Raw genomic sequence first — 27,257 nt, 5'->3', positions numbered from 1 at the left:
ATGTACATGGAGAGAGAGAGAGAGCTATAAATTATAATTATCATATAGAGTATTAGGGTTTGTAAATTGTTTTCTTCACAAAACTTTGTAAGATATGTAGTCCAAGAATGAAATATCCCCATTTTATAGATGCAGAAACTGAAACTATATGAGATGAAATTACTTTCCCATTATTACACACTAGTAAATGTTAGGGATGGGATTTGAGTTTAGACTTGCTCTCTTCAAGACCAATGTTCAAGACCACGCTGACTCTAATTTAGCAGGAAAAATATAACACAAACTCAAATATACAATGGTTCACATGTAGAATAGATTGGACTAAGAAATGGAAGCTCATGAAGCACTATGTGAGGTCTACAAAAGGGAAACAGAAATAGAATTCATAGTACTTGGCCTCAGAGAGCTCATATTCCAAGACAGAATTACCACAAAAAATGTGAGTGACAGAATTATCTATAATCTAATCTTCCCCTCCACATCCAGTCACTTATCAATCTAACCTCCTCACCATCTCTCATAGTCGTCTTCTCCAATCATCATTCCATCTCTCCTGGACTTTCTCAAGATCCTCCTAACTTATTGCCCTGCTTCTCCTCTATACTCTCCTCAATCTATCCACCACAAAGCTGCCAATCTGCCATGTCTAAGGTAAAGCTGTAAATGTCACATGGTTCCCAAATGCCTTTAGGATTGAAAACACACTGCTCCATTTGACATTTAAAGCCTCTTACAATGTCTCCAACCATATTTCCAAGTTTAGAGGACTTCTTTCACTTGCTCTACAATCCATTCCATCTGGCATACTTGCTGCTCACCATATATGACACTCTTATCTCCTTTCTCCATTCCTATGCACAGGGCCAGTTCTCAAGTCTGGATTGTACTTGTCTTCCCTAAAGAATCAGCTCAATGCTGCCTTCTAAATGAGGCCCAAACTAATCCCTCTAGTTGCTAAGGCTTCAAGACAATATGTGATATTTGTATACATATAGATAGATAGAGAGATAGATATTTACATATATACAGATGTATGCAAGTATTTCACAGACATATTTATACTTTATTTATCTTTGTTCATATTGTTCCTCTACCTCCCACTCTTCATCATGAATGTAGTCTGCCTGACATAACTACTTGATGAATGAATGAATATAAACTATAGCAATGCTTTGGATATAGGTTAAAATTGACCTTTGAATATGACATGTGTAAAACTTCAGGGCAATATATAAATGATATGACTTTTCAGGGGATATATATATATGTTTTTTTATTCTTTAAAATTATTACCTTAGGCAAGTCACTTGACCTCTGACAGAGTGGAAACACTATTACCTCATTTATGCTTAAACTAGTCTTTTAGAAAGTGACTTTGGGCACATCATTCAACATATGCCAGTTGGGAACATTAGAAATATCTAAGCAGAAAGAGGGAATTTCTGCAACTTAAAACCAGTTTTAATAAGTCTTTTCAGAGGGTTGTTTTATAAAATAAGACATATTTTCCCTTTCTCCCATATGGAGAAAATTAGGAGGAAGCAGGAGAAATACACATATATATGTACATATATGCACATATACATGTATATTAACATAAAGAGAAAAATTAATATAGAGGGAGAAAAAGGTCTTTAGTGTTTTTTACTGCTATTTACAGGGTCACAAGGCTAATCTTAGAATAAAAAAGCATGTTTACTCAACAAAATGAACAAATTTCTATGACAGTTAAAGGATAGATGGTTTCCAGGGAGATTATAGTACTTGAAATATGTATCTATTTACCTCCTGAGAAATTGTCTCCCCTACATACATTTTTTCACATGCACAAATATACACACAAACAAATGTGTTTATGTTGTAATACACACACTTGAATGCTTATCATTCACACACTTCTGAAGGGATTCTGTTTTAGGATTGTAACCTTAATTTGATCCAACGTGACATATAAAAAATACTACATGTTATATGTGTCATATGAAATGGTATAAAAACAGATTTTTTGTGAACATGCAAAAGATCTCTGATATCACCAATGTGAGGAATATAAACATTGTTATTCTTCCTTCTACCAAATTATCTACCAAATTAACATACAGTATGTCCCAAAAATCTTAGTATGTAGAAATCTTTAGGATTAAGACAGTCCTGGAAGAGACAGTAAGAAGAATGTCTTTGAACAACACTCCTTTAAATCAACAAAATGTAAATGTCATGTCATCATTGACTTGGTATCATGGTCCTTTTTGATAGCAACAGACAATAATCCATCAATCAACTTCAGAAATATAAATGCTATAAACTTAGAAAAATGTGAAAGATTAATTATTTAAAATTTTAAAATACTGATTTTTTAAAAATTAAAATTAAATATACTTAAAAACGTTAGAAGTTATATGTATTTTATATCTAGGTGATTTTTGAATTTTGTAAAAAACATTCATCAGTTCCTGCTCATTGTAGCCTTAAGATCAATTTAAAAAATAAGGCTTTCATGCATGCATAGCAGTTTTGGCATGACCCCTTAAGAAAAGTCTAAAGGAAACAGATCAGGGGACAGAGATGGTCAAGCAAGAGGACCTTCTCTACCCATCTATCCAATAGTCCAAGAAAGTATCACCCAGAAACAGCCATGCAATACATAATGACAGGGGAACTCACTTTGTTTTTTTGTTTTTTGGAGGTTTTTTTAGGTTTTTGCAAGGCAAATGGGGTTAAGTGACTTGCCCAAGGCCATACAGCTAGGCAATTATTAAGTGTCTGAGATGATTTGAACCCAGGTACTCCTGACTCCAAGGCCAGTGCTTTATCCACTACACCACCTAGCCGCCCCAGCCGCCTCAAGGGAACTCACTTTGTTAAAAGTTAAGAATATATTATCCAAAGTTCTTAAAACCAAAAGAAATTTAATTACATTTTCAAATGATGTTTTTTGTAAGTTTGTAACTATCTGAAGTTATTAAACCCTAATACTGCACCAAGACTTTTGGTTCACATTGTATGAATACCAGGGAGTTTTATGGGGCAAATGGAGCTGGCATTAGTTGCCAGAGTTAAAGAAAACCATGATCCTCCCAACTCCAAATCCAACAATCTCAACCCCTGGACAGAAGAGACAAAACACTGAGATGAGCTACCTATATTAGTGTTATCTATGTTCTACTTTATTTTTATTTTTATTTTTTTCCAAATATCCCAAATACCTTTCAATCTGGTAATGGAACATTCTGGAGTTCCCACTATTTTTCCTGTTCTCAGTTTCCTCATATGCAAAATGGGGAGAATAACAGCATCTACCTTGGGGGGCTATGGAGAATAAACTGATCCTCCTATACATAGGTCTTAGCAGATTCCTCTGCTCACAATTCCAGAATTGGTTCCCTATTGCCAACAAGTTAACTTCAAACTTCCTGGAGTGACATTCAAGCTGTTGCCACTCCACTTTTTGACAATGCTCTGTATTTTGGGCATTTTCTCATCCACTCCCTTCAACTGTCCCTAGCTCCTGTGAGACTTACCACTCTATTTCCTCCACTTTCACACCTTCTTGGCTTTTGTTCACACTATTCCTTATGCCTCTAGTGTCCTTTCCACTCCACCCACCCACATCCTCCTCTGTAGAATTTTTACTCATCCTTTAAAGTCCAACTAAAATGTTAACTTTTCGGAGTCCTTCCCTGACTATCCTCCCTCCCCCCTGCTCTCTTTAAGTTCATTTGTACTTACTGCCTATTAGCTTCTATTAAAAGAAGTAGTGCTTGGACCACATGCTACTTGACTATAATGGCTATTTAAACAGAGTCTGCTGTATGCAACCTTTGTATCTCTTGTAAAGCCTTAAAGATGGGATCTGAAGAGAGCAGATGCTCAGTAATGTTATTGGAAACAAATTAAAATAAACAGAGACTAAAGTTATAGTCAGTAGGAAACTACTCAAACAAAGACAAAGATGAGAAGTTGTACTGCATATACACATCAGGAGGGCCTCTTCTTGCTATTATTCCCCAATAGTGGGATGGATCTATGCTGCTCTAATAACAGAACTATGCTTTGGGACCAAGGACATGCGTTTCCAATGCATTTACTCAACACACAATTATTAAGCATCTACTATACACACACACAAAAGCAAAACAGTGCTTACCCTCAAGAAGCTCACATTCTCTTCTAAGGAACAACACATAAACATATGGGGGGGGCAGTGAAATAGCTTAGAGATGGAGGGCTAGGCTTGCAGTTAGGAAGAACCAAGTTCAAATCCAGTCTCAGACAACTACTTGCTGTATGACCTTGGTCAAGTCACTAAATCCATTTTTGCCTCGGTTTCCTCACCTGCAAAATGGAGTTAAAAATAGCACCTCTCTCTCTCTCTCTCTCAGGGATGTTGGAAGGCTCAAATCAGACAATAATTATAATGTACTTATGATTAACACAATGCCTGAGACTACCTAGCACTCTATAAATAGTAGCTACTATTTAAATTTTTATTCTTTGTAAAGTATTTAGCACAGTTAATATAATAAATATAATATATACAAAGTATATTTGTATGTTTTATTAAATTGAATATTGTATGGCTATATGGTCTACAGAGAACTCACTCAAGGCAAGCACTGCCATGAAGGTCAGAAGAAGGGATACAAGGACACTTTCTTTTTTTTGTTAGGTTTGTGCAAGGCAAATGGGGTTAAAGTGGGCAAGGACACTTTCAAGATCTTTCTGAAAACCTCTGGAGTCAATTGTGAGACAAGGGAGACACTGGCATAGGACCACCCACCATGACGTGTTCACCTCAAAGAAGAGACTGTGCCCTATAAGTAAAGCAGAATTGCAGCAGCTCAAAAGAAACGTGAGATATGCAAATTTGGAGACATCTCCATTCCAAATGTTGCTATGGACTATTTGAGCCTGACCCACACTAAAGCTTTCTGAGCTCCTATTGGACTGATTAGCCACAGTAAGGCACAATGCTGTCTCTTTGGTTCTCTTTGAGTACAAAGGTCAGCAACCATCAAAATTGCAACCTATTATTATTATAAACATAATATATAAAATAAAATAAAAATACACTATCAATTGACAGGAGGAGGTTAAGGAAAAGTCTTATGTAGAAGCTAGAACTTTAAAGAAATAAGGTGAAGTGAGTATACATTCTAGATTTAGGTAAGAGTCTGTGCAAAGATGGAATACAATGAAGCATCACACACAGAAAACAGTTAATGAGTCAATTTGGCTAAATCAGGAAATCTATGAAGATCAATAAGCAAAAAGCACAGAAAGGAGGGGTTTGGTTTAGGTGGAGCTTGTGGGTCCACAGCAGAGTCAACTGATCCATACAGAAATACAATCCACCACCTTGGTCTCTTTAATATGGTGCTGGCATCAGTTAACAAGCAACAGAAGTTCAACTGATGCAGCCTGGTGGCTCCAAAGGCTTTTTAGGTTCACATTAAAGGGACTTAAAGGTAATTAACATCTCTGTCCTAAAACTATATGATCCTGGCATGATCTCACCTTGAAAGATCAGGTATCCCCACAGGAAACACAAAAAGCCACGACTTACTGCTCCCTTAACACAAAAAAGCAACACAAACAACAACAGACTATACCATTGTACAATACACCCTGGGCTACAAAAAAATCCAGATGACCAGATATTTATTTGTGTTTTTCCTTCCTGTTGTTTCCCAGAGTAACAACAGAACTAGAAAAGAATCCAATTAACTACATGGATCTGGCTCAGAGAGCTGAAATCCAAACTCAGGTATTGTTATAACATATGAGATCAGAGCTATTCATTGGAGTTTGAGACATTCTAAATGTACAGTAAAAGAATTATTTCTGAAAATTGGTTCATAATTCCCTTGGTGGTCTACTCTCCTTTCACAGATGTGAAGATGCAGGAAGAAGAAACTCTTGATTGAAGGTCACATAGCAAAACAGAAGCAGACTGAAAACAGACCTTGTGATTCTGGAACTCCCACACCCAGCAAAGCACCCCCAAGCACCAGAAACACCCCTAAAGGTGAGGGGTTTCTACAAGCAAGATGTGCTCTAGGACAACAAGAAAACATGTAAATTGTGCACAGTTCACCCTCCCAAAGGAGCAAATTTTCATGGGAACCACAAACTAAGTAGAGTTTCTAGATACAGACATTTTGGGAGAGGACATTCTAGAGTTTAGTGATGTCCTACAAGCTGTCAGTTGATACAAATATTGTCATTTCTCTATTCATCCCTCTTACATCTAGCCCTTCCCTCCTCATTCCTCTCCTTGAGGACCACCTCACCTCTGCCTGGACAATTACCAGAGTGTTCTATTGTGTTGGGAGCCAGGGTCTCTAAGCTGTTTGACACAGTCATGACAAGAAGACTCAAGGCAGTCACACTGCCTGATGCAACATTTCCTTCTTCAATATATATATAGGGATTCCATGTATACCCATATTTATAGGTCTATTATTGATTGCAAAACTTACTCATCCTAATAGTGGAATGACTATAAAGGAAGGATTTCAGAGAAATTCCTTGAATAAAACAGATTGTGAACTCTGTCCAAATTTAACAGGACTGCCTCTCCCCGAGACATATAAAAGGCTTCAACATTATGAAATCTTTGGAAGATACAGCAACTGGGAGTTCCAAGGAGATGTCAGAATATATACAGGGAAAGCAGATACAAGATGGGTCAGATAGAATTCCAGGGAAATGAACAGTTTTGCCCCCCTTATCATACACAGGAATATATGATAAAGATGGTGAGAGAATAGTTAGTATAGGTAACCAATATGTGAACTCTAACAGCCTTAGTTTATTGGGAAAGAATAAAAAGTCATAGAAACCGTAGTGTTTATCAGCAAGAGCTGAAAGGAAAATTAGTTATTGACGGAGTCAGTGACAGGTGGACAAACATAACTACCCTCACTAGAGGTTGTCAAGGGAGCATATCGAAAAACATTACATATGCGGTACAAAAACATAGAAGCATTCCATTAAACAAATTATATCAAAGATTATTATAAGGAAAGTTCTGTTTAATAACTTTACTATGCAGCAACAAACTAGACAACAGGCAAGGTTGAGGTCATCACGGTCTGAGCAGGGACAAGAAAATTAACTACATGATTGATAATCACACTTGTAACAACTACATAATCAAACTTTTAACCATATGAACTATATGATTAATGATGAAAATTGTATACTTTTGTAACCAAGGAAATGATTTTAGTTTGCTTGTTTCATATGATTTTGAGACTATAAAAATAAATCTAAGCAGCTGACAGTCAGTCAACCTGATCCTGCCTATACCCACTTGTTGACCCAACTCATTTCGCCGACTCTATCCCTCCTGTCAGGTTCTAAGGACCCCGCGGAGGCTGGACCCCCACACTATTGGGTCTCCCTACCCCAAGCCTCTCCTCACCCCAATCTAAGTTCCAAACAAATGCCATTATCACTGTCCAAAGACATAAGTCTTATCACAACTATGATTATGACCATGACCATGACCATGACCCTTCCTCTGCTCAGTAAGTCCCAGTGACTTCCCATTACCTTTAGGACCTAAATACAAACTCTTGTTTAATACCTGAAGTTCTTCACAAGTTGTTCCCTTCCAACCTTTCCAATCTTCTTACCTTGCTTCACACACTCTAAGATCTCACAATCCTGATTTTCTTACTGGCCTGGCTGCACAATGTTCCATTTGCTGACCACATTTGTACTGGCATCCCCCATGCTCCCCAAGCATTCCCTTCTCACTGTCACTTAGTAGAATCCCTGATTTCCTTTAAAACACAGACCAAGTGCCACCTTCTACCTGAAGCCTTTCCTGACCTCCAGTCCACCCCCACAGCTGATTTGCTTTCTCCCAAAATTATCTCTCATTTATTTTGTTGATATTATCTATATGATAAACAAAAATGCATCTTGTCAACCCTAGTAGAATGTAAATAGCTTGTGAGTGCTTGGACTGTTTCATTGTTGTCTTTGTAGAGCCTGGCACATTGTAGGCTCTTAATAAATTTCTATTAATTGATTGACAGGGATTGGGAATAAGCTAAACCTAGACAGACAATCATCATTGAACTCCTGGTGTTATATAATCCTGGAGGTGAAGGAAATTTGCCAGTGAAGATTCAACGTTCTGGGGAAAAGGACACCTAGGATCAAGGATGGCTTTTGTAGGAGGAATATGGGAATGAAATTCAGGAAATGTGGTTTCTGGTCTAAAATATATTATTATAAATATTATTAATTATGCATAAATTATAATATTTTAATGTGAACTTATCAATTAACTTTAGAAATTTCTAGAAATTTATTCAATTATAGGTATCCTTTCAGTGACAAAATGGGAATTAAAAACACCATCTTCCCTATAAACTCTATACAGTTATTCAAAGAATTTTTATTCATTCATGGACAATGATGATACAAAGACAATGAAATTTTAGTAACTACTGTTGAAGATTTTACTGGAGTGGAGGGAAGGGAAGATGACATGGATAAATCAAAATAAACAAAATAATTTTGTAGAGAGGTCATTCAAATATGGGGGTATCAGGAAATACCTCAGATAGGGGGTAGCACTTGAGATAAGGAGCATAGTGAACAAGAGAGAGAATAAAAGGAAATACAGTTAAGAAAGGTTGATTGGTTATGGAGATTATGGAGAAATTACAATTATTTTTCTTAATATTATTTAATTTTTCAATTACATGATAGTTTTCAATATTCATCTTTTTATAAGCTTTTCAGTTTAACACTTTTCTACCTCCTTCTTTTCCTTTCCCCCTCCCCAAGACAGCTAGTAATCTGATATAGACTATACATACACAATCACGTTAACATATTTCTATATTAGTCCTCTTATGAAAGAAGAATCAGAACTAATGGGAGAAAAAAACATAAAACAAGTTTTAAAAAGTGAAAATAGCATACTTTGGTCTGCATTCAGACTCCATTTTTTTTGCATGGTATTTTCTATCACATGTCTTTTAGAATTGTCCTTGATCACTGAATAGGTAGAGGAGCTGAGTCTATCATGGCTGATCATCATACAATGTTGCTGTTAATGTGTACAAAAGATAACTTTAATTTTTTTTTATTTTTGCAAGGCAATGGGTTAAGTGATTTGCCCAAAGTATTAAGAACTTGAGACCAGTTTTGAACTCAGGCCCTTTCTGACTCCAGGGCCAATACTCAATCCACTAGCTGCCCCTTTAAATTTTTAAGGAGTTAAAATTAAGGGGGGAGTGTGTTTGTGTGTGTGTGTGTGTGTGTGTGTGTGTGTGTGTGTGTGTGTGTGTGTGTATTTCTTTTATTCAATAGGCAATGAGAGGGTCACTGTAATTGGGATATGTGACACGAAATACCTAATTAAACATAAGAATAGCATTACTCAGTTGGAGTAGTTGGTCTTTTATAATGAGTGCCTTAGGGGCAGCTAGGTGGCACAATGGATAGAGCACTGGCCCTGGAGTCAGGAGGACCTGAGTTCAAATTCGACCTCAGACACTTAATAATTATCTAGCTGTGTGGGCATTGCCTTACAAAAATCAAATTAATTAATTTCCCTCTGTTTTGGGTCTCTGGTGAAGGCAGTCTGGTTTAGACTATGGACCTTATCAAATGAATGTTTTTAAATGTATAAATGTATAAAAAATGTATAAAATATATAAAAATAAAATACATGGAATCATAAGGGAAACCTATTATATTAAAAAAATATTTATCAAAATATGTTTTTTAAAAACAAGTTCACAGATCTCGGGTTAGGAACCCATACTTTAGAGTCACTAGGGTTTCAGAACAAAAACAAAAACAAAAAAGATAAAGGTTACTTTCTCCAAGAAGCAAGAATTAAAATGCACACATAGCCTAGCATTAATAATAACTACCATTAATATATACTTTAAGGTTTGCAAAGCACTTTATCATATATGTACTATTGTCTTCCCCACTTAAAGATGAGGAAATTAAGGTTAAAAGACTTTCAATGATTTGCCCATGGTCACACTAGAATTGTGTGACACACACATCTCTGAGGCTGAATTTGAACTCAGATCTTCCTGACTTTAAATCCATATTTCTATTTAACATGTCACCTAGCTGACTCCAATCATCAATTCAAATGATTTAATAAAGGTAACTAGTTGACACTTTTGACTAAGAGGTAGACGAAAGACAGGCCAGCTAAGTTCCAATGGAAGTCTAGGAAGTATAAATAAATCCTGAGAATGGAGAGTGGGAATGTTAATTAATTTGAAGACCCGAGGTGGGTTGTTCAAGACAAAGTACATATCAAGTCAAGGACAACTACCTCCCTCACAGTTTTGGCTAAGGTCAGCTTTGTTTCTCAGGCTCTCACCTTTCAGAAAGCTGTGATACCCACTCCTGGATAAGTCTTTTTTTCATTTTATAAACATTATTCAAAATGCCAATATGAACTTACTGTAGACCAGAAACACCAAATACAATTTGAGAATTGAATTAGAAGGCAGGGAGACATTAGACTCCTCTTTGGAGGACAGGTTCCTAACTAAGAAGTTGGTCTTTTTTCAATTTCAATGGACTGGTCCCCAAGATTACAGGTTTGATTACTTTCTCTAAAATGAAGGTGGTGAATGACCTTGCCCAACATCCTCAAAAGGACTGAAATCACTAGAATAAAGAGTAATTCAGGACCCTAAGCCTCCTCCCCCCAAAAAACTGAAATACAAATTGTGGTTCATCTCTTAGAAAGGGAGGGGGTTCTCTCTTTGATAGCTCCAGGCATCCTGCTGCAACAGGAACAAAATAATGACTCCATTTAAAGGCCAATCTCTTGAATTGTACTGGAAGCTTTTGCTTATCACTCTAATAATCAAACGTACTGAAATTATTTCAGAGCCTAATGTTGCCTGGGTAAAAGAAGTTGATTAGGCTCACTCATTTTTTCAGTCAGCATATGTACTCATGACATTGAAAATAGTCTGAAGCTTACCTTTTATGCCTGTGAATAAGCAATTACTTAGAGACCCATAGAAATAGATTTTCCTAATAATTTAAAATTAAATATACAGCACAGAGAGGGCTCCACAATGTTCCAAAGTTGTCTATTAAGCAAATCAAAGCAACAAACTATTCATAGTTCCAACAAAGTCAAGTAAGGCAATACTTTCTATTGATAAGCTGCATATCCAGTTCCTACTTCCCTGGTCAGCCGTTTTATTGAAAGGTAAAAGCAGCCATTTTATGAATGTGATGCTGTATTGAATAAATAATGATTGTCAAAGGTGCTTTAAAGCATTTACTAAATCTTTGGATGTTAGATGAATGAGTTATTATTATAGTATCAGAAACAAAACTTGTCCAATGATCTCTGTAATTCTTATTTAGAACAATCACTCCAAAGGCTTATTACCAGCACAGCTGTGGAAAGAACAAATTCTGGATAGATATAAATTACTTTGGGAATTTTAATAAAAAGTAAAAAGAAAATCAGGAGAAGTCTCACAGAAGTCCAATATAAGTTTTGAGAGAAAGGACATCTGAAGAGGTCCTTAAAATATGACTTAAAAACAATCACTAGTCTCCTTTGGGGAAATTAGTACTTATTCTAAATATAATATTGTAAATCATCAGAAGGATAGTTGGGGAGGCTGAATAGCACCCCATACTTGTTAGACATCTGAGAGTCAGAAAGGACTAGAGGAGTTATCTACAACCTCAGAGGCTATCTCATTGAAACTACTTCTGACAAGTGGTCATCCAGCTTTTATTTAAAGACTTCAAGTATGGGGTTCATTCCACTTTGGGAAGGTTTTAATTTTGAAATCCACAAATTAAGCATAAATTTACTCTTTTTGCAACTTCTATGCATAACTTCTGGTTCTGTTATCTGAAGATAAAAAAGAATAAGTCTAATCTGGTTGATTCCAAAGTTGAAGGCATGGGATATACTAGGGAAACCACCATCCTGATCTCCAAAGGATGTATGCTCAGCCATCTATAGACTGGGAATATCTACCTCCATATGGTTGTTGTGAGAAATCAATTGGATAAGCTATGCTAAGCACATTACAAACTTTAATGCTCTTGTTAAGGGCATCCTATATTCCAGCAACTGTGCTAGATATATGAGATTCAGGGACAAAAATAAAATAGCTTCTGCCTTCAAGAAGTTCTTAGTCAATTCAGAATAGCAATATGTATATAGATTTACATATATGTTAATATGTAGCATATATTAAACATACACACATGCATATTTCATACATCTAACCTATGAAAAAAAAACATTTGGGGTCAGAGGAGAGCACTAACAACAGGAGGGTAGGGAAGAACAGCAGAGATCTCTCATAGGAGTTGATACTTAAGCTGGGCTATGAATGGGGCTAAGGATTCTCAAAGTTAAAAATGAGGAGAGTGATGATTCCAGGCACAGGAAAAATTTGTGCAGAAGCAAAAGATGGATAGAATAAAAATATAACTTTCTCAAGATAGGAAATACAGACCAGACCTATACTGGGAACCACCAGGAGAGGTAATTCCCTCTACCCATACAGGTTGAACCCTTCTCTATAAATTACAGCCTGGGAACCAAGAGGTTCAGAGATTTTGGTCATTATATATCATAGGACTCGAACCCAGAATTTCCTGGCTTTGAGATCATTCCATTATCCACCACACCATGATGCCTAAAATAAACTTTGCCCTTTTTGAGGAAATAGGACTACAGTCAAAAGAGAACCCAGAGGTCATTCCTTGTTTTACAGACAAGGGAACCAAGGTCCAGAATGTTTAATCGAGTTGCCAAATGGCAGAGAAGTGATTGAAATTGAAGTTCTATAACTCCAAACTCAGTGCTCTTTCTTTCTACTCAACCACAATGGTTCTCTTATAATTTATTATTATTATTATTGTTGTTGTTGTTGTTGTTATTGTTGTTGTTGTTGTTGTTGTTGTTATTTTAAAGATTAAGAATTTCTAGGGGCGGTTAGGTGGCACAGTGGATAGAGTCCTGGAGTCAGGCCCTGGATTCAGGAGTACCTGAGTTCAAATCTGGCCTCAGACACTTAATAATTACCTAGCTGTGTGACCTTGGGCAAGCCACTTAATCCCATTGCCTTACAAAAACAAAACAAAAACAAGATTGAGAATTTCTGACAAGCAACTGAATTTTTCCCCTCTTCTGATATTTTGCTTTGTCTGCCAAGAAATGTCTTTTCTTTACAGGATTTGTTTGCAGTATTCATGAATCTGTTTGATTGACTAGAAAGAAAACTCAAAGGTGATTGACTTCCCAAAGCTGACTATAAGCACAGCCTATCAGAAAACCTCTTGAAGAGCTTTGAAGTGCTCAAAGTTCCCTCCCCCACAATTCCCCCCTGTCCCTTAGTCTTATGAAGTTGGTTCAGATAAACCAAGAGGAAAATAAACATCACTGGTTGGGTTTTGTCTGTGTACCAGCTTCATGTCTCATGTTACAGGGTCTGCTGGGGTCAGACCCATTGGGTCACACCAGCTCTCACATATCATATCAAAGCCCATTGCCTTTACCTAATCTTCATTAATAGGTATAGGTGAGAGATGAGGGAAGAGTCAGTTCCATGAATGCTAAAAGGCAGGTTGCCATGTTGTGCCTGGTCTCAACAGCTGGTGCAAAATGTTTATCCTCCCTACTTTTTTGATAATTATATTTTATTAACAGGTTAACCTTCCAGGTGGCTAGCATCTGCTCACAGCTAAGCCCAAAATTTAACAGATGAGATGGTAAGGCATCTAATTACAACAACACCCTGTGTTTCAGCCTATTCTGGACCTTACTGCCAGTTTGTTTTACCTAACCCTCACTGGGAACCTGGGGACCTAGGGTGGGGGTGGCAGGGAATCACAGAGGGAAGAGGCCCTTCAGAAATAGAGTGAGGGAATTTTACTTATCTATAACATTTCTAGGAGGTGAAATGAATTCTTTTTCTTCTATTTGCATCTGCTGCCTAGCTTCTCTGAGACCCACTGCCTGGTTTATTTTAGGCCCTGATCGCATGCTAATTTATAAAGCTATACAAAGTCTTAGTGTTCTCTTTTATAAAATGGAACTTCCATAATACATGTGGTCACAGCTGGTTCGACTACAGCTGGCTTTGACCTCAGGGAATCTCACAGTAAAGAGCTAAAAGTGCCCCTCAACACTCCACCATATTCTTGGTGTTAGCATATTGATCACTGTGCTTTCCATGATAATCTAGATCAGGGTTTCTTTTTTTTTTATTTTTATTAAAGATATTATTTGAGTTTTACAATTTTCCCCCAATCTTGCTTCCCTCCCCCCACCCCCACCCCACAGATAGCACTCCGTCAGTCTTTGCTTTGTTTCCATGTTGTACCTTGTAGATCAGAGTTTCTTAACTAAAATAACAGCATTTAAATCTAATTGGCTTTTCATACATCCCTATGTATTTTATTTTCTGCATTTAAAAAATATTCTTCTGAGGAATCCATAGTCCTAAACTGCCAAAGGGGCCCAAGATACAAAAAAAGATTAAAAATACCTATTTTAGATCATGACAAGAGATCAGGACAGCTCTGTAGCCAAACCATCTGCTAGCTGTCCCCCAAACTGCTATTTCAGCCCTATTCCCAGGTCACACTGGCTGTCTACCATGGCTGCACAGAACTCCCTCCTCACCTCAGAATCCTTCACATCCTTTGGAGCTCAGCTTGGTTGTCACCTCCCCTTGGTTGACAGTGCTATCTTCCAATTTAAGTTTTCTTCCATTTACTTTTCTCTGTGTATGTCTTAGTCCCCAGAAAAATATATGCCATTGAAGAGGCATTCTTTATATTATTAGCACCTTAGCAGAGAATTTTGAATATAGTAGGGGCTTGGTAAATACATGTTGAAACTGAATAGGTGGAAAGGAATCAGGTGGAAAGAAAAACAGAACAAAAAAAACCACACAACCCCAAGACCTTTCTTCTATCTATTCCATTCCTTCTTAAACTCCAAAAGGCAGAAGTTGGGGGAGAAGGAAGGGGTGAAAAAGAAGTTACAAGATGAAGGAGAAGGAAATCAATGAGGCAGAATTCGCTTCTGAATTTCCAGGTTCTATTAAACCTAAATGATGCATGTCATTGTCCAACTAAAAGGTGGGTAATTTTTTAAAATTCCAGCTTGGCTCTGGAGTGCAGAATGAGTTTGCATTTTAACGCAGATTTCCCTTTCTATGGATGTTCTGTGCTTAGGCTAAGATTAAAAGGAGTCTGTTCCCCCAGGAGATAATAATTAACAGAGGAGGGTAGGAAGAGCGCAGGCAGCTGAGAAAATCATTCGTAGCAGCTAATCCACAAAATGGACTATCCACACCTGGCTATTATCAGAACAGCCCAGGCTACAGGCTGGGGTCAACATGCCTCTCCACCTCACCCCCACCTGCTCCTGACCGGGGAACACAGGCTTGGGGCTCCTCGGGGTTAGAAGGAAACCCAGCAAAGAGGGAAATAGGCAGGAAGAAAATTGCTTTTTGAAGGGAAGAGATTAATCAGGCTATCAGAATGCAGCCTATAGGATGAGGAAACAGTCTTTTTTCCTTTTTTCCCCCACGACATGTTTCTGATGCTGATTCTCAGGCAGAAGAGGATTTAAAGGGACAGGTACAGCATCCCCAGAAAGAGCCATGGTCTTTAGTCAAGTAAAGGGTGGTACTGATAGTCTATGCCAAGATTCTCAGTTTTCCTGTAGTGGAATGTGGGGATATCAGAGCCCAAATCACAGGAAAGCCTATGAACAGTGTGACCCTGGGCTGGTAGCGTCTAATATAGAAAGTACACATTTTCTGGGATAACAGGAAGAAGGGAATTAGAGAGAAAATCTGGTGAACTATCCAATAAATTAATGGTGACGGGGGGGGGTGTATCCCCAATGTTTAGGATGGGTCTCTGCCAATTGATGGTAGAGAATGCAAAATGATCATTCCGGTGACATCCTTCAAAAAACAAAAAACGTGACCATCCCAAAAATGCTCAGAAATCAAGATGTTTTCAAAAGGAATTCTTATTCAGATTCTCTTTATATTCTATGATCTGAGGCCTACTCCAGAATTCTGGAATTCTGTGGAAAACTCACCATCATCTATCTCCATGATGAGTGAGACCCAAAGGAACCTGTTTCTTTTTCCATTGTCCTGTTCGAATGACTATTGCCAACCTCTATTAATCCATGGAACCAGGGAGATTAGTTATCAAAAGACATTTGAATGCTAACTCTTTATAGGGCTTCATATACATGTTGTATCTAAACCACAGACCTGTTACCCTTTTCTGTGTGACACACTGGGCAATCTAGGCAGCTAGGTGGCACAGCGGAGAAAGTGTTGGGTCTGAAATCAGGAATTCATCTATGTGAGTTTAAATCTGGCCTCAGGTACTTTCTAGCTATGAGACCCTTCAACAAATGAAGCTGTGAAGTCAGACATGACTGCAACTGGACAACAACAAACAATGGGCAGTCAAGTGATACCAATGGACTTTTTCTGAGAATACTATTTTTAAATGCATTAAAATACACACACACACACACACACACACACACACACACACACACACACACACACACACACACATATATATAGGAATACAAAAGAAAGCAATTGTATTGAAGTACAAATATCAAATTATTTTTTAAAAAACAAACTCTAGAACACTAGATTAAGCTCTGGTACTTATTGGTGAAAACAATGATATTATATGCTTTCATCCTAGCATAAGAAAAGGGAAGTAGCCCAATCCAATGGAAGAGTTCAGCTCTAAGGTTGAAGCACCTGAGCTCAAATTATGCCTCTAAAATTTATTCCCTGTGGGTCTTTGGGCAAGCTATTTAAGGTGGTCATTTAATCCTTCCTGAGCTCAGTTTATTTGTCTATTCAATGAGAAATTTGGACTAGATTTAAAATATTTATCACCTAAAAGTATGTGCTTTATGGGATAGGGATTCATCCAGAATAGTTTACTAAAGGGGGTTATCTAATCCAATCATCTCCACTGGACTGGACTATCCATTCACCTCGGGCAAGCGCTTAGCACATTTTTCTGAGTTTATTGATATAATTTTCCACCCATTTTGAACCAAGTGGAATGTTTCTCTTTTCTACTCAATTTTCTCATTATACTTTTCTTGTGTTTTCCAAGCCTCAAACATCTGGGGATGTCCAGAAATGTGACAAGTCATGAGAGTGTTGGTGTCTCAGAGCAAGAGAAGACTGCCAGCCATGGAAGCTACTATGGCAACTCCAAGGGGATAGTGTGGGGAGAAGGAAGGCCTATTTACTTCACTGAAAACCAGTCAAGATTGTTGCATACAACCCCAGAAAGTTAAGGCTCTCTTAACTTCTTCCCATTCCTCCTGGCTCTCCTCCCTTCACTTCTTCAGTACCAGTGAAATTTATAAATGTTCAGCCTTTAAAGATGCTCCAGGGATGGTAACAGCATAATTCATTCAGGGACAATACATCTGTCTCTGAAAAGACACATATCCTCAGCAACAACTCTACCCACTGGAAAAATATTTGAACTGCCAACCCTTCTTCACTTAGCTGGTTGACCAAGGGAAACTCTGTAGGACCTTACATATTCCAATCCACTATCATCACCTCATTGCTGTGACCTCAAGGAAGAATTCTGAACGTGAAGACTAGCTTTGAGGATCAGGGTCTAAGGAAGAGAAGAGATGTGATATAAATCCAGAAAGGGTATCTGGAGTCTAGTCAGAGAATAAATAATACTGCTCTCCTTAAGGACTGGTGTGATAGGTCTAACTTGTTTTTTCCAGGGGGGAAAAGGGATGTCTGTGGTTTATTTGGAGTTATATAAACAAGCTCATCTACAGAAACAGGCCACTTAAAGATTTTTCTTCTGCTCTACCTCACATGTTGGGCCCAGGGAGACCCACATAAGGTAGAGTTGCTGGCTGTAGCTGCTCATTGACTTTCTTTACAGGCTCACAAGTTTCTCATTGAGAGCAATTTGTGACTGGATTAGGTTGGCAAGATACATCATCATCAACAGGTCATTGATGTTACTGTTCAGCATGGTCTTGAAGTCCTCAGGGGCAATTTTGGGAACTGGGTTAACCAGGCCCATCAGGAAGCAGCCCACAATGTTGTCAGCTAACTTTTCCAGACAGCACATCCTCAGCATATTGCAACACTGTGCTGAGAGCATCCTGTATCGGTGCTGATGCTCCACCAACTTGTTGTAGATCACTTGAAAGGCCAATCACACGGTTGGGGCTGAAACATGTCTTCATAATCAGGTCAATTCCATTCCTCCAGTATCACAGTAGACATATTTCACTGTCAGAGGAGTGAATGTCACTCCCATTGTTTTTCCAGGAACATCCATGGATGCAATGACATAAGTTTGATGCTCATTCATCCATTCTGGAGGCTGGTATCCACTGTGAGATGAATGGGACTATGGGCCTCCCAGATGTAATACTCATGAATCAGCACCGAGTACTCTGTGATGCCATGGCCTGTGGCACACCAGCCCAGAATAAGCTCATTTGGAGACACTTTCTTGTGCAATTCATACATATTCTTAGCAAATTCCATGTCCACAGCAACCTCATCCTCAGATTTATCATGTAGTACTGAAAAGCAGTAGGTGACTTCTACTGAGTGTTTGTCAACTGTTCCCAGCAGAGTGGCATGATGCGGCCTGCACCCTCACTGCAAAGCTTGGAGCTGTCCACGATGGAGGCGAGGATGCCCGGGTGCAGCCGGACCACAGGCTGCTGGGGAATGGCCCAGGAAGCCCAGACTGGAGAGGGGCCAGCACTGGCGCCAAGGTCGAGACGGCCAGAGGAGGCGCTGGTGCCTGTCCCTGGGTCTGTGGCAGGGTTGGAGCGGCACCTGGCGAGGAATCCAGGGTGGATACCCAGGTGGGGGTCGGGGCCAAGGTCGAAGGTGGGGAGGAACCGGAGGCAGCCGCAGCCGTAGCTGCTGCCATGTTGCCAAAGCGTGAAAGGCAATAGGTCTAACTTGTTTGCAACATGTAGCCTGCTAAAAAAACATTGACCATCCCAGATTTTCACCCATCATTTCTATTTGTAATAATCATGGAATGTAGAAAAACATTGACAGAAATTCAATTTCTTCCTTTGTCCAAACTTACACACACACACACACACACACACACTCCCTTTCAAGATCTATTTGAAGAGCAGAAAATTGCATTATTTGGCCTAAGCAGTGTCATAAGTTAAGAAAGAATGCCTTAAGCTTCTACTTGCTGTTAATAGCATTAGATTTTTTTGAAAAATCATAGACAGAAAAAAAATCAAACCTTTCTCAATCGACTGTCTGTTGCTCCCATGTTTGACACAGAGCAGAAATAATGAGATTCAAACTAATCATAATTAAAAGCTCTTAAGTCAAGAAGCATCACCCAGCACACATCAATGAAGATTTGGCTGCTATCCTTTCCATCATTAAATCTCTGTAGGAACACTTTCAAGCTGCTTGTTAGTAAAAGCATTAGATTCACACCCTCACTCCATGGATGCTTACCCATCAACATGATATTGGCAAATGTTTCTTAGGGATGTGGGGAGCATGGGGTAGAATGCGATTTCATGCTTGGCCATGTCTGGTTTTCATTCTGAAAAATGGTGTGGTAAGGGTTTGATTTGTCTACAGCTCATATAGATCTCAAAATGATCATGTATTTGTTTTCAGCTTTGCTTCACCTTCACAGTAGATAAGATCAATGATAGTCCAAAAATTGGTTCTTCCTTCTTTCCTCTCTCCATTAATTTCTTGAAGTTTTGGCTGAAAGTTGACTGGCTTCAGAGATAATGTTTCTATTGATATGGCTGGAGTACTATTTGAAAGTCTCTTTGTCTTCTCCTTAGAAAGGCTTAAGACTCTATGTTATCCTTCTTAATAATTTACTCTCATTTCTCCCCTCTCCCAACTTCCAAGGACATCCTTCCTTTCTTGACTGTGGTGAGGTTCCCTCTCTGTCATATGTAGGTGGAGGAAGAAAATAGAACTCAGGAGATGGAAAGAATTTAGATCTTCAGAGTCATAAGAATGCAGAACCAGGATCTAGTCTTAACATGTTCCTGAAGGCCCAAAATTAATAAGTTACACTAATGAGTAGGTAGAGACTGGCAGAGGTGAGGGAATAGTGAAAAGGGAGATAACATTGTAGAAAAGAATTTTTTTTGATTGGTGAGTGGAAAGGAATTTAAGTCCCTATGGGAAAATCAGCCCTAGAGTTTCCCAGTATGAGAACGTAGGTTCTACTCATGAAGGAAAGTTTCTACTTATCCTATCCTATTCTCTTGTTTATTTTAAAGAATTTTTTAAACTGGGAATTTAAACACCAAAGACAAAGATTTATAATTTTGCATATACAAGGTAAGATATAAAAAGAGTTATATAAATGAAACTGTGAATCTGCATTCCACATATACAGTTTATTTAAAAAACAAAAAAGAAAAAAATAAGAATATTAATACATTCAACATGTTACTTTCAAACTTCTGCTTGTTGGTCCTTCTTTAACTTCTTTTTTGCTTTCATTATGAATTTTTAAAAATTCCTATGGCCCTATTTTTATTTTTGCCTTTTGAAATATTACTATTGCCAGATATCTTCTCCCCTTTGCTCTGCTCCACAAATCCAACTTCTCTCAGTTTCAAAAAAAGAAAACCCTACACAGTGATGACTTCTGAAAACATATGTCTCTTCCTACACTTTGAATCTACTAACATACAATGAAGAAGTGAAAAACATACTTCACCACAGCTCTGGAATCATAGTGGTCATGGCTAAGACCAGAGTTCCTAAGTCTTTCAAAAAGTCTTTTCAATGCTGCTATTTATTGCATCAATTGTCCCCCTGGTTCTGCTCATTCTATTCTGAAGGAGTTCATTCCAGTCTTCCCAGATGTCTCTGAACTTTATCTCATCTTTTCTTATGATGTAATAATATTCTATTATATTTATTTTATTGTTTGTTCAGCCATTTCTCAATTGAAGGGGATTTTCAGCTCTTTCTTCTAATTAAAGTAATTTCAATAAATATTTATATATATATATATAGGTTCATTTCTACTTTCTTTAATCTTTTGGAACTTTATATGTTTAGTTGTATAGCATTGAATCAAAGGGTAATCAGATTTTAGTGACTTTCTGGGTATAGTTCTAAATTGCTTCTCAGAATGGTAAGATTAGTTCATAGCTCCACTCACAGTTTATTAGTTTGCTTTTCCTCCCAAATGTACTCCAGTATCAATCCTCAGTTATTTTAATTTGCATTTCTATTATAAGTGATGTAGTATATTTTTTCATAAGGTTGCTTGAGTTTAGATTTCATCCTGAGAACCTCTGCATTATAACTTTTGACTTTATCCACTGTGGAATAGCTCTTGTTCCTATATATTTGAATTAGTTCTTAATTTATCTTGGAAAGGAGATAACTTATTATAGAATTTTGCTGCAAATATTTTCCCAATTATTTGCACAGATTTTATCTGTACAGAAGCTTTTAAATTTTCTTTATTTCAAGTTGTACATTTTATCACCCGCAATCCTCACTTTTTGAAGAACTCATTGGATTAGAACTCTACTCCTTTCCATTGTTTGAAAAGTATTTGCCTTTTCTGTTCCTCCAATAAATTTGTTTTATGACATCATATATACCATGTTTCCATTTGGTATTTACTGTGGAATGTGACATGACATGCTACTCTAATCCTAATTTCTTTCATACTGCTTTCTAGTTTTTCTAGTAGATTTTATTGAGTCTTTACCCCAGTAGTTGAGAACTTTAATTTTATCAAATATGCTACAACCATTCATTCATTTCTCTATATTGTATACCTAATCTTTCCTACTGATCAACTCTGCTGTTTTAATCAGTATGAAACACAATTGTTTTCTTATACGTTTCTGATCATGGTGGAAAGCTCAAGAGATTATACCTCTTACTTTAGTTATTGCCTGTGCTCCATCTACAGAAAAGGTAGTCAGGTAGTTTTCTCCCTCACACAGAATTTTCAGAGATGCTTTGATTTTCATATTAATATTCTTACTTTAATGCTCCAAAACATCTAATTCCATCTGTATGAATGGAATATTCTGTCTTCAAATAACAGGTAAAATTTATAAGGGGGAAGGGAATAAGCATGATTAAATGCCTAATAAATTCTTTCCAAATATTAATTTATTTGACAATCTTAGTAGACACTATTATTAGCCCCATTTTACAATTGAGAAAACTGAAGGAAAGACAAGTTAAGTGACTGGTCCAAGGTCACATAACTAATAAGTATCTGGAGTCCAATTTTAGCTCAGGTCATCCTAACTCCCCACCATAAAGTGTTCTACCCACCATAAAGCTAGCTATTTAGGAGAAGAAGCTATAGCTTGTGTTCCACTGGAATAACCTTCAAGAATCCAGTCATTTCCATGTACCAAGATGGGGTAATGGAAGAGGACTTCAATGGAGGATGTCCTTTAAAAAATTTGCTTAACATCAGTGGTCCAAGAATGGCCTACTGAGTTAAAAGAGTCATGCTGCTTCATAATTCATAATACTATTATGCCTATTTTATATTTCCTCCATTTTGAGGAAGGACCCAGACTAAGCCATCCTGCATTCTTCAGTCTTCCTCCCAATATCCTCATGTAGGCCTGGTCCCCATCCCTGCTCAGGGGTTCATCCTCAAATCAGCTTTTGAGCTCCCTTCATAGATAGATAGATAAATAGATAGATAGATAGATAGATAGATAGATAGATAGATAGATAGATAGATGGTCTTCCTCCTTTAGAATGCAAGCTCCTTTAGGGTAGAGAATATCTTTCTTTGCTCTTGAATTTGCATCCTTGGCCCTCAACAAAATGATTGGAAAATAATAAACACAAGATTCCTAATTGTCCTCCCCTCACCCTCCAACTTACCCCTAAAGAAGTTACCCACTAAAAAAAAAAACAGGAGGGAGAGTTCTAATGGAAGGAGGAGAAATGAGCTGCTGCAGAAGTCTCAGGGTACAGAAGGACCCTGTTGTGTTATCATTCTGATTGGCATTCCCTTCCTTCTAAGAAAGAGCAATGGGGAAGGTTAGAAAATGGAAATGCTGTGACTGCTGCTGATGGACTAACTAAACACCAAAAGTTAAGAAATAAAAATAAAAATAGGTGGATAAATATATTCCAAACATGAAACCAGAGAAGCACAAATAGTAAATTACTGCAAAAAGAAAAGGGGAGGAAATCAAGGGCTATTTCAGGAAGGAAAAATTGGTGCAATTTGACTGAATGTTGGAAGAACATTCTTTGAAGAAGGAAGAAAATCACATGGAATGTAATTGAGTGAAATGTGTACATTATTTTAAACCCTGTTCACATTAGCACTGCAAATATTCTACTTAATTCATCATTACTGAATTTGCCAGCAATGCAGCAGGGTAAAGTTTCATCCTAGTTTAATTAGATACAGGCAGAAAGAAGCATTTTTCACATATCTTAGAGCAAAGTACAAAAGAGGTGGTCTTTAAAAAGACCAAGACGATAATCTGCTTCTATTTCATTAGATGATCCTGCTATTTGTTTGATTCTGCCAATCCTATACTTCAGATCCTCCCATGGTGATTAATCCTAGACAAATACTCAGCAACATACTATAGTGGTGATGTTTCATGGAAAAGTTCATTCCAAATTCACCTATCCCACCTTCCTTCTCACTAGAAATATGAGGTCATCATATCTATGTAGATTGCCCCTCATAGGTGTAGTATGGTTAGCTGTGCAAATGCCCCAGGTTGCAGCTTCAGATTATGCAACTAGTCTGTTGCGTAGGTAAGAGCTAGAGAATCAAATTCAAATATAATTGGGAAATATCTTACCAAAAAAAATACAACATAGATAATGCTAATTTGTGGTTTTCTAAATATGTTGCACCAGAAATCCCATTCTATTTGAATTTTATATCACTTTTATCTAGACCATCAATTAGAACACAGCAACTACTGAATTCCTGGTTCCTTTCATTCCTTCTTAGCACCTCCTTGAGATAATAGGCCAGTGCTGAGGAAATTCAATTCAATTCATAGGAGAACATTGAACTTGATGGTTTTAAAAAAAAGTGCTCTTAGAATATATCTAGTTCAACCCCCTAATTCTGCTTATAATTGGTAGTCAGAATTCAACCTCAGGCCAATTAGTCCAAACTCCTCATTTTACAGATAAGGAGACTAAGGTCACAAAGGCAGTATCAGAAGTCAGATTGGAGCCCCAGACTTCCAATCTTCTAACACCCTGAATCCCACGCTCTATGCAGTTATCATTCTGCCTCACACCAAGACCTCTTGACTCCCAGGGTGACTTTTTATATAACAAGAAGTTTCATTCAATTCAACAAGCATTTATTAAGTGCCTATTCAGAGCAGGATGATATATTAGATTCTAGGGATACAAAGACACACTTTAATAACCTTCTATCCAAGAGATGTATATAACTAACTGATATAGGGTAGAATGTGACAAGTGTATAGAAGAGGAACAGATAAGATTCTATGAAAAATCTGAGGAAGACACCTGTATTACAGAGAGGGTACAAGGAATAAAACGAGAAGCAAAAACTCTTTCTCACTGAATCATATTTTATTTAGGGAAAGCTTCATGGAGCAGGTGGCATCTAAGCTGGGCCTTGAATACTACTTCTACACTATAACTACTAATACTATCACTGGTCCTCATCTATTCATTCAACCAAGGGACTGCCTGAATGGCAAATAGTCTCACCAATCAGAAAAGGAATAGGATAGCTGTGGCTTTTTAATGATGAATCCACTTTGAATTTTTTTCTTTTAAGATTCACATAGAAATCCTATGCAAGTATATTGTCTCAAAGCCACAAACATGAGCTATAGATTAAAACTACTATTTGAGGGTAAGGCACAAGGATGTAGAGGGGAGAGGAAAGGAACCTCTTCTTTGCTTTGCTGCAAGTCCAAGGGGGAGCTTGTGGAATCACAAAGCAAAGCATTTGAAAGAATGAGGTGAGACTTGACTGAATTCAACAAACAATTCCTTGGTGCCAACTATTTATGAAGCCCCATCCTAAGTGCTGGAAATACAAGGATAAAGAATGAAAGTGCTTGTCCTCAACTACCTGGCAGAGTATGGTACTATTCAAAGCAGAATATGATTGGGGCAAAGGACAAAAAGGAAAGAATTAAGACATAGTGCTATCAGAACATTTGAACAGGAAAAGATCACTTTGAACAGGGTTTGGAGACTGGGACAGGCTGGGGTGGGGAGGAGGATGGTATCCAAAAGACTTCAAGGAGGAAGGAGCTAGGTCTATAATCAAGAAAAGAATTCCTATAGTCTAAGGTACAGAAGAACTACCTTCTAAGCATGGAGTCAGATTGTGACTATGCAAAAAAGAAAAGAGAAAAGAAAACTGGAAATGAGAGAGTGATGAATGAAATGGGAAAACAGCTATTAGTCCAGTTAGACAGAATGAAGAATGTGAGAAAGTGAGAAAAATAAGGGTAGCAAGGTAGGTTGGAATCAGATTGCAAAAGGCCTTAATTGCCAGGGTAAGGAGTTTCTAAGGAGTCTAAGTGGTATAATCTAACAATAATGGATAGTAGTATGTAGTAGATTGTAGTATGGCCTTGGAATAAGGAAGTCCTGGGTTAAATGTTAACTTACTTATTAGAGATGTGATCCTGGGTGGAGTCATTTAATTTCTCTGGGTCTCAGTTTTATCATGTTTAGAAGAAGCAGGTTAATTCAATGATAATTTAGGTTCATTTTCTTCCACCTTTAAAACTGTGATTCTATAAGCACCAACAGTTTTTGAGCAGGAAAGGAATAAAGTGAGCACAGCACTTTAGAAACACTAAGCAAGTTGGGGGTTAACAACTTAGGGTAAAAGATGAAGAGGGCTTAAACTGTGCTGAAATCAACATAGCACAAAAGATGGGATGGAGTCCAAATATGCCATGGAAGTGGAATGCACAGGACTTGGCAATTAACTGGATGTGGATGGTGGGAAGCAACTTCAGGGTTAGGTGACTCTAGAAAGGCATCACCTTCAGCAAAAGAAATGAGAAATTTGGAAGAGAGGTCTAGTGTTAAAGAAAATATGAAAATAATACATTAACAGGATCACATATTTAGATCTAGGCAGGACCTCAGAGGCCAGGTTTGAAAAATACTAAATCTGAGGTGCCTGCAAAACATCTACATAGAGTCGTACTGTAGGTATTTGAGACACAAATACAATAGAATATAAGCTTCTTTAAGAGACCGTAATATTTTTCCTTTTTCTTTTCCAAAGTCAACATAGGGTTGGCCCATAGTACATACTTCAGAAATACTTGCTTGGGGAGACAGAAATCAAGGCTCTATAGAGTAGGAGTTAGCATCACATAGGAACTATCTGAAGTCAAGGGAGAAGTTAGAGTTGCCAAGAGAAAAAGAAGACTGAAAACAAAGCTTTGATGGACATCCAGACTTAGAGAGTGGAAAGAAAAATGAAGATGCATAAGAGAAGCATGAATCAGTGTCCTGCAGGAAGGAGGAAATATCAAGGACTTTCAAATGTTGCAGAAAGATGGATGAGATCTGAGGAACCTGGCATTGAATCTGGCAATTAAGAGGTCAGTGCTTACCTGGTAGAGAACAGATTTAATAAATGATGGGAACAGAAGTCAGACCACAGGGGAGTGGGCAGTAAGGAATGAATCATTGTTTGAAAGTGGAGGTAGTGGATCTAAATTACTCTTTCTAAAAGTCTGGCAGGGAAGTGAAAGAACTTATTCTACCAGAGATGTGCCAAGAGCAATAGGAGGGCTGTTTTTAGGATAAGATGACCTAAACACTCTTGTAGGAAGAGAATAAACTTGTAGTATAGAGGCTAGACAGGTACACTGGTACCAGATTGTGTAGGGTCTAAAAAGAAAATACAGTTTTTTGATTTAGCAGTCACTAGGGAGGCTCAACAATTTTGATGTATTAATGCAGTTTTCTCTTCCCCACCATGACTTTGCCTGTCATGAAAAAATTCAATGTGAATGGGGGGGTATGGTGGAAGTTGTAGATAACATGTAAAGGCCAGCAGATGGACACAGAGCCTGTGACCAAATACTTAATCCAAATTTTACAATAAGAGACTATAAACAATCCATAAAAGAAAAAGAAAAAATTAGACTTCTCCTCTGGTACAAAGGGAGAAACAAAAAT

The 27,257-nt window shown here is 37.7% G+C and overlaps 1 protein-coding gene and 1 pseudogene across 3 annotated transcripts in view; both read right to left on the bottom strand.

The window, feature by feature from the left end:
- SLC39A11 (solute carrier family 39 member 11) overlaps positions 1 to 27,257 on the bottom strand; it is a 512,505-nt gene that overhangs the window by 210,313 nt on the left and 274,935 nt on the right. The gene's annotated exons all lie outside the window — the stretch shown is intronic.
- Positions 14,355 to 27,225, bottom strand: LOC141514142 (eukaryotic translation initiation factor 3 subunit F pseudogene; annotated as a pseudogene).

The sequence above is a fragment of the Macrotis lagotis genome, chromosome 2, assembly GCF_037893015.1.
Source record: "Macrotis lagotis isolate mMagLag1 chromosome 2, bilby.v1.9.chrom.fasta, whole genome shotgun sequence".
In the NCBI taxonomy this organism is placed as follows: Eukaryota; Metazoa; Chordata; class Mammalia; order Peramelemorphia; family Peramelidae; genus Macrotis; species Macrotis lagotis.
The sequence above is the reverse complement of the archived record's forward strand: the minus strand, read 5'-3'. Positions and strand labels throughout refer to the sequence as shown.